The sequence below is a fragment of the Caretta caretta genome, chromosome 26, assembly GCF_965140235.1.
Source record: "Caretta caretta isolate rCarCar2 chromosome 26, rCarCar1.hap1, whole genome shotgun sequence".
Classification (NCBI taxonomy): Eukaryota; Metazoa; Chordata; order Testudines; family Cheloniidae; genus Caretta; species Caretta caretta.
In genome coordinates this window covers 15,975,477-15,982,723 of record NC_134231.1, presented here as the reverse complement: position 1 = coordinate 15,982,723, position 7,247 = coordinate 15,975,477, and positions in this window count along the sequence as shown.

The window sequence follows — 7,247 nt, the reverse complement described above, 5'->3', positions numbered from 1 at the left end:
GGGGGGTGTGCACAGTGTTTGGGGGGATTCTTTATTCTTTATTTATTCTTTTTTTAAAAAAATTGTTTAAAACTTCACCCAGGTCTCAGGAGACTCGCTGCAGAGGCAATGGGGAGGGGGGGCACTTGTATTACAGGACCGCCTAGCAGCCTCAGCCCCAGCCCCAGCCCCTGGCCCTGACCCCCCCATGCCAGTCACTGCACATTACTAGGTGTATTATGGTACTGCCTAGAAGTCCCAGTCCCAGCTGCCCCTCCCCCGTGCCAGGTGCTGGTCAGACCCAGACCCTGCCCTATAAGTCAAGGCAGGAAAGCCAGAGTCGGGGTTACACTTCTAGTGGATGGGGGTGGGAATCAGATTTTTTAAACTCCCGAGACTCAGAGTTAAGGTCCCACAACAACCCATTAACTCCGCCCTGCCCCCAACACCTGGACACTCCCGCTCCAGCCACGACCCCTACCCCTAGCAGCCCCTCTTCCAGCTCGGGGCAGGGGGCTCCCAGCCAGACTCTGCCTTCTGCACGCCAGCGAGCTGCAGCACCCCCTCGATGCAGACCTGCCCTCCCCAGACCCCCCCACACACCGCATGGCCAGGAGAGGGCAACATTGGGCTTTTCTTGACCTGCTGCTCACAAACCGGGTAGAATTAGTGGGGGAAGCAAAAGTGGATGGGTATCTGGGAGGCAGTGACCATAAGTTGGTTGAGTTCAGGATCCTGACACAGGGAAGAAAGGTAAGCAGCAGGATACGAACCCTGGACTTCAGGAAAGCTGACTTCGACTCCCTCAGGGAACGGATGGCCAGGATTCCCTGGGGGACTAACTTGAAGGGGAAAGGAGTCCAGGAGAGCTGGCTGTATTTCAAGGAATCCCTGTTGAGGTTACAGGGACAAACCATCCCGATGAGTCGAAAGAATAGTAAATATGGCAGGCGACCAGCTTGGCTTAATGGTGAAATCCTAGCGGATCTTAAACATAAAAAAGAGGCTTACAAGAAGTGGAAGTTTGGACATATGACCAGGGAAGAGTATAAAAATATTGCTCGGGCATGTAGGAATGATATCAGGAGGGCCAAATCGCACCTAGAGCTGCAGCTAGCCAGAGATGTCAAGAGTAACAAGAAGGGTTTCTTCAGGTATGTTGGCAACAAGAAGAAAGCCAAGGAAAGTGTGGGCCCCTTACTGAATGAGGGAGGCAACCTAGTGACAGAGGATGTGGAAAAAGCTAATGTACTCAATGCTTTTTTTGCCTCTGTCTTCACTAACAAGGTCAGCTCCCAGACTGCTGCGCTGGGCATCGCAAAATGGGGAAGAGATGGCCAGCCCTCTGTGGAGATAGAGGTGGTTAGGGACTATTTAGAAAAGCTGGACGTGCACAAGTCCATGGGGCTGGACGAGATGCATCCGAGAGTGCTAAAGGAACTGGCGGCTGTGATTGCAGAGCCATTGGCCATTATCTTTGAAAACTCGTGGTGAACCGGGGAAGTCCCAGATGACTGGAAAAAGGCTAATGTAGTGCCAATCTTTAAAAAAGGGAAGAAGGAGGATCCTGGGAACTACAGGCCAGTCAGCCTCACCTCAGTCCCTGGAAAAATCATGGAGCAGGTCCTCAAAGAATCAATCCTGAAGCACTTGCATGAGAGGAAAGTGATCAGGAACAGCCAGCATGGATTCACCAAGGGAAGGTCATGCCTGACTAATCTAATTGCCTTTTATGATGAGATTACTGGTTCTGTGGATGAAGGGAAAGCAGTGGATGTATTGTTTCTTGACTTTAGCAAAGCTTTTGACACGGTCTCCCACAGTATTCTTGTCAGCAAGTTAAGGAAGTATGGCCTGGATGAATGCACTATAAGGTGGGTAGAAAGCTGGCTAGATTGTCAGGCTCAACGGGTAGTTATCAATGGCTCCATGTCTAGTTGGCAGCCGGTATCAAGTGGAGTGCCCCAAGGGTCAGTCCTGGGGCCGGTTTTGTTCAATATCTTCATAAATGATCTGGAGGATGGTGTGGATTGCACTCTCAGCAAATTTGTGGATGATACTAAACTGGGAGGAGTGGTAGATATGCTGGAGGGGAGGGATAGGATACAGAAGGACCTAGACAAATTGGAGGATTGGGCCAAAAGAAATCTGATGAGGTTCAATAAGGATAAGTGCAGGGTCCTGCACTTAGGACGGAAGAACCCAATGCACAGCTACAGACTAGGGACCGAATGGCTAGGCAGCAGTTCTGCGGAAAAGGACCTAGGGGTGACAGTGGACGAGAAGCTGGATATGAGTCAGCAGTGTGCCCTTGTTGCCAAGAAGGCCAATGGCATTTTGGGATGTATAAGTAGGGGCATAGCGAGCAGATCGAGGGACGTGATCGTTCCCCTCTATTCGACATTGGTGAGGCCTCATCTGGAGTACTGTGTCCAGTTTTGGGCCCCACACTTCAAGAAGGATGTGGATAAATTGGAGAGAGTCCAGCAAAGGGCAACAAAAATGATTAGGGGTCTGGAACACATGAGTTATGAGGAGAGGCTGAGGGAGCTGGGATTGTTTAGCCTGCAGAAGAGAAGAATGAGGGGGGATTTGATAGCTGCTTTCAACTACCTGAAAGGGGGTTCCAAAGAGGATGGCTCTAGACTGTTCTCAATGGTAGCAGATGACAGAACGAGGAGTAATGGTCTCAAGCTGCAGTGGGGGAGGTTTAGATTGGATATTAGGAAAAACTTTTTCACTAAGAGGGTGGTGAAACACTGGAATGCGTTACCTAGGGAGGTGGTAGAATCTCCTTCCTTAGAGGTTTTTAAGGTCAGGCTTGACAAAGCCCTGGCTGGGATGATTTAACTGGGAATTGGTCCTGCTTCGAGCAGGGGGTTGGACTAGATGACCTTCTGGGGTCCCTTCCAACCCTTATATTCTATGATTCTATGATTCTATGATTGTCATGGCCCATCACCTGCATATGCCCCGGAAAGCCCCCGCCACTCCCCTGCCCTGTCTGCAGCGCTTGGGCCCATCTCCCCCTGCCCCGCCATGGGGCTGGGTCTCCCAGCTGGGTGCCTGACCCAAAGGCCAGGACTGTTTTTCATTGACCCCCGTGGACTCTGGATCAAGCCCTGGTACCCCAGTCCGTGGTGCCTTCAAGGGCCAGGCTCTGGGGTTGAGTCGCGGTGCATGAGGGGTGGGCACTGGGGGGAGGGTGATGCCACCATCCTCCCTTGTCCCACAGGGAGGTTCCCCCACATCTCTCCCCCCACAGAGGTCGCACTGGGACAAAGGTCCATCATCTCCAGGGCAGCCCAGGCTGGGCTTAAGAGCAGGGGGTCTGTGCCCACTCAAGGCCGGTGTCCATACTCCCAGGCAGCCTGGATCCATGAGGTCAGATCCCCAGCCGGGCCGTCACGAAGGGGGCAGCAGCGGGCATGGGACGGGCCCTATGCAGGGGGGCTACCTGGCAGCTGCCCACAGGCATGGTAAGGTGTTGGCTGTATAGGCCTGTTAACGTGTGATGTGGCTGTGGGTCCATCTAGTGGTGGGAATGGGGAACTGCGCCTCCCCGAGCTTGAATGTGTCCCGGGTATTCACCAATTGGGGAGGGGACAGCCCCCCTCCGATCCGCCCCCACATGTCTGCAAAAGGGAACACGAGCCACTAAGTCCCCCAGGACCCAGTGAGGCCACAAACCCTCAGCTCTGCAGGAGGGACTGGAGCTGGGCTGAGCTGACATGGTGGCCTGTGACCCCCTTGGGGCAGGGTCACACCTCAGTGTAGGGGGAAACTGAGGCACAGAGAAGGGGAAGGATTTGCCCTAGCTCATGCAGAGCCCAGAATAGAACTCAGGTTCCTGATGTGTCCCAACCCCCTCTCTAGGAGAGCCCCGCTGGAAATGGGGTAAGGGGAGGGTGCCAGAGCTGACCAGGCCCTCCTTTCCTCAGACCAGGGCATCTGGGGGAGATCACAGGGAGGCCCAGGGTGATCCAGGCACTAAACATTCTGGGTCCAAGAGCTCACTCAGGTCATGACTGCACCGAGTTTGGCTGTTCTCAGGCTAGTCTCCGTTAGCTATTTGTCCACCTAAAAAGCCACAATTACACCCGATTGTCAGACTTTCTGCTTAGCAGGGGTGAAAGCCCGCTTTGGCGGCTGCAGCTCGGGATGGAGAGGAACCAGCAACGCAATGAGCGCTGGGGATCCCGGGGCTGGGATAGCAGGGGGCTGTGGGTTGAGACTGAGGGACATCGTTAGAGCAGCGCCGGGAGCAGTGGGAGCTGCAGGTCAGGATTCTGTGGTTGCTCTCGCCCCAGGCCCCATATTCCTGTAGGAACCGTCCCAGAGCACGAGTCAGAGCTCTGCTACATTCAGAGATTCCCAGGCCCGATGGGACCAGTGTGTTCACCTGATCTGATCCCTTGCATAGCACAGGCCAGAGACCTGCCCACAACAATCCCTAGCACTGATCTGTATGAAAAAGAGCCAGTCTTGATTTAAGAATGGCCAGGGATGGAGAATCCACCATAGCCCTGGGCAAATTGTTCCCATGGTTAATTACTGTCACTGGTACAAATGTCCACCTTGTTTCCAGTAGGGAGTTGTCTAGCTTTGACTTCCCACCCTTGGATGGTGTTAGACCTTCCTCTGCTAGACTGAAGAGCCCAGTATTAAATATTCGTTCCCCATGTAGGTACTGACAGACTGAGATCAAGTCACCCCTTCACCTTCTCCTTGTTGAGCTAAATAGACAGAGCTCCTTGAGTCTCTCACTCTACGGCAGGTTTTCTAATCCTTTCATCATTCTCGTGGCTCTTCTCTGCCCCCCTCTCCAATTTATCAACACCCCTCCTTGAATTGTGGGCACCAGAACCGGACACAGGATTCTGGTCGCAGTCACAACAGTGCCAAATACAGAGGGAAAATCTCCTCTCTGCTGGAGATTCCCCTGTTTATGCATCCCTGGGTCACATTAGCTCTTTTGGCCACAGCATCACATGGGGCGCTCATGTTCTGCTGATTATCCACCAAGAACCCCAAATCTTTTTCAGAGTCCCTGCTTCCCAGGATAGAGTCCCCCAGCCTGTCAGTACAGCCTGCATGCTTTGTTCCCAGATATGCACATTTACATTTAGCTGTATTAAAACCCATATTCGCTTGTGCCCAGTTTACCAAGCAAGGCAGATCACTCTAGCAATGCCTGGTCCTCTTCATTATTTCCCACTCCCCAAATTCCTGTGTCATCTGCAAACTTTATCAGGGATGATTTTAAGTTTTCTTCCAGGTCATAGATACACGTTAAGTAGCAGAGGGCCAAGAACCAATCCCTGTGAGACCCCTCTGGAAACACGCCCTCTCTCAGATGATTCCCCGTTTCCAACGATTTTTGAGCCTTATCGGGCTTTACATCCAGTTTTGTGTGCCCTTGGTGATGTTATAGCTTTCTAGTTTTGTGATCAACATGTCATGTGGTGCCCAGTCAGATGTCTGAGCCTCTTACGTCACCGCTATTATCTTCATTAGCCAAACGTACACTCACACCACATGGCCAGAGAGTTGGAGATGGTTAGGTGAATTGTGTGCAGAACGTTTGGTTGGCTGTTGTATGTGATGCCCATTAGTGGTCATGGCTGACATGGTGAATCTGGCCTGGTAGGCACAGAAATCACCCTGAACTGCATTGCAGCCACCTCTGGGGTGGGGCAAGACAGCTGCTTCACTGCACCCACCAACAGCCCAGAGTGGGGTAGGGGAGAATTGTTGACGTCTGAATTGACTGGAAGCTGCAGAGGAAGTGAAGAGGGCAGAATGGCTTCATCTGCGTCAGACCCTGGGCAGGCACCTATGCTCACACCCAGCTTTGGGTGACATCCCGGGGAGATGAACACCAATTAGAGACCAGGGCTGCCTGTCACCGCCTGAGAGCACCTCCCAGCAGCACAGCACCCCCAGCGCTGCCTGGGGCATTGGGGTCAGCACTGACTCAGGGAGAGCACCCCCCCGCTGAGCCTCCGCCCCCTGCAGCACGGCGCCCCCTGCCGAGCCCCCCCACCCCGCCCCACTGCAGCACGGCATCCCCTGCTGAACCCCCACCCCCCTGCCGAGCCCCCCACCCCGCCCCACTGCAGCACGGCGCCCCCTGCCGAGCCCCCCACCCCGCCCCACTGCAGCACGGCACCCCCTCCTGAACCCCCACCCCCCTGCCGAGCCCCCCATCCCGCTCCACTGCAGCACGGCACCCCCTCCTGAACCCCCACCCCCCTGCCGAGCCCCCTACCCCGCCCCACTGCAGCATGGCAACCCCTGCCGAGCCCCCACCCCGCCCCACTGCAGCACGGCACCCCCTGCTGAACCCCCACCCCCCCGCCGATCCCCCCACCCCGCCCCACTACCCCCTCCTGAACCCCCACCCCCCTGCCGAGCCCCCCACCCCGCCCCACTGCAGCACGGCACCCCCTCCTGAACCCCCACCCCCCTGCCGAGCCCCCCACCCCGCCCCACTGCAGCACGGCACCCCCTTCTGAACCCCCACCCCCCTGCCGAGCCCCCCACCCCACCCCACTGCAGCACGGCACCCCCTGCTGAACCCCCACCCCCCTGCCGAGCCCCCCACCCCGCCCCACTGCAGCACGGCACCCCCTCCTGAACCCCCACCCCCCTGCCGAGCCCCCCACCCCGCCCCACTGCAGCACGGCGCCCCCTGCCGAGCCCCCCACCCCGCCCCACTGCAGCACGGCACCCCCTTCTGAACCCCCACCCCCCTGCCGAGCCCCCTACCCCGCCCCACTGCAGCATGGCAACCCCTGCCGAGCCCCCACCCCGCCCCACTGCAGCACGGCACCCCCTCCTGAACCCCCACCCCCCTGCCGAGCCCCCCACCCCGCCCCACTGCAGCATGGCACCCCCTGCTGAACCCCCACCCCCCTGCCAAGCCCCCCACTCCGCCCCACTGCAGCACGGCGCCCCCTGCCGAGCCCCCCCCCCCCCCGCTGAGCCCCCTACCCCTCCTCCTGAAGGATGGTGCCCCATGCTGAGCGCCCCCCCCCCCCCCCGCAGCACGGCACCTCCCAGCAGCACACTGGGGCCAGCACTGAGAGTGAGGGGTGCACTCCCTGCTGAGTTGTCAGCCCCCTTTCAGCAGCAGCCAGGTTTGCTTGGCCTGGGTTTGGGGCTCCAGGGGTCTCTGGTGAGGGGTGACTCTGAGTATCCCACTGGGCACCAGCCCCAGAGCCCCTCCCTCAGCAACCCCCACAGCATCCTCCTGCCCCCTGCAA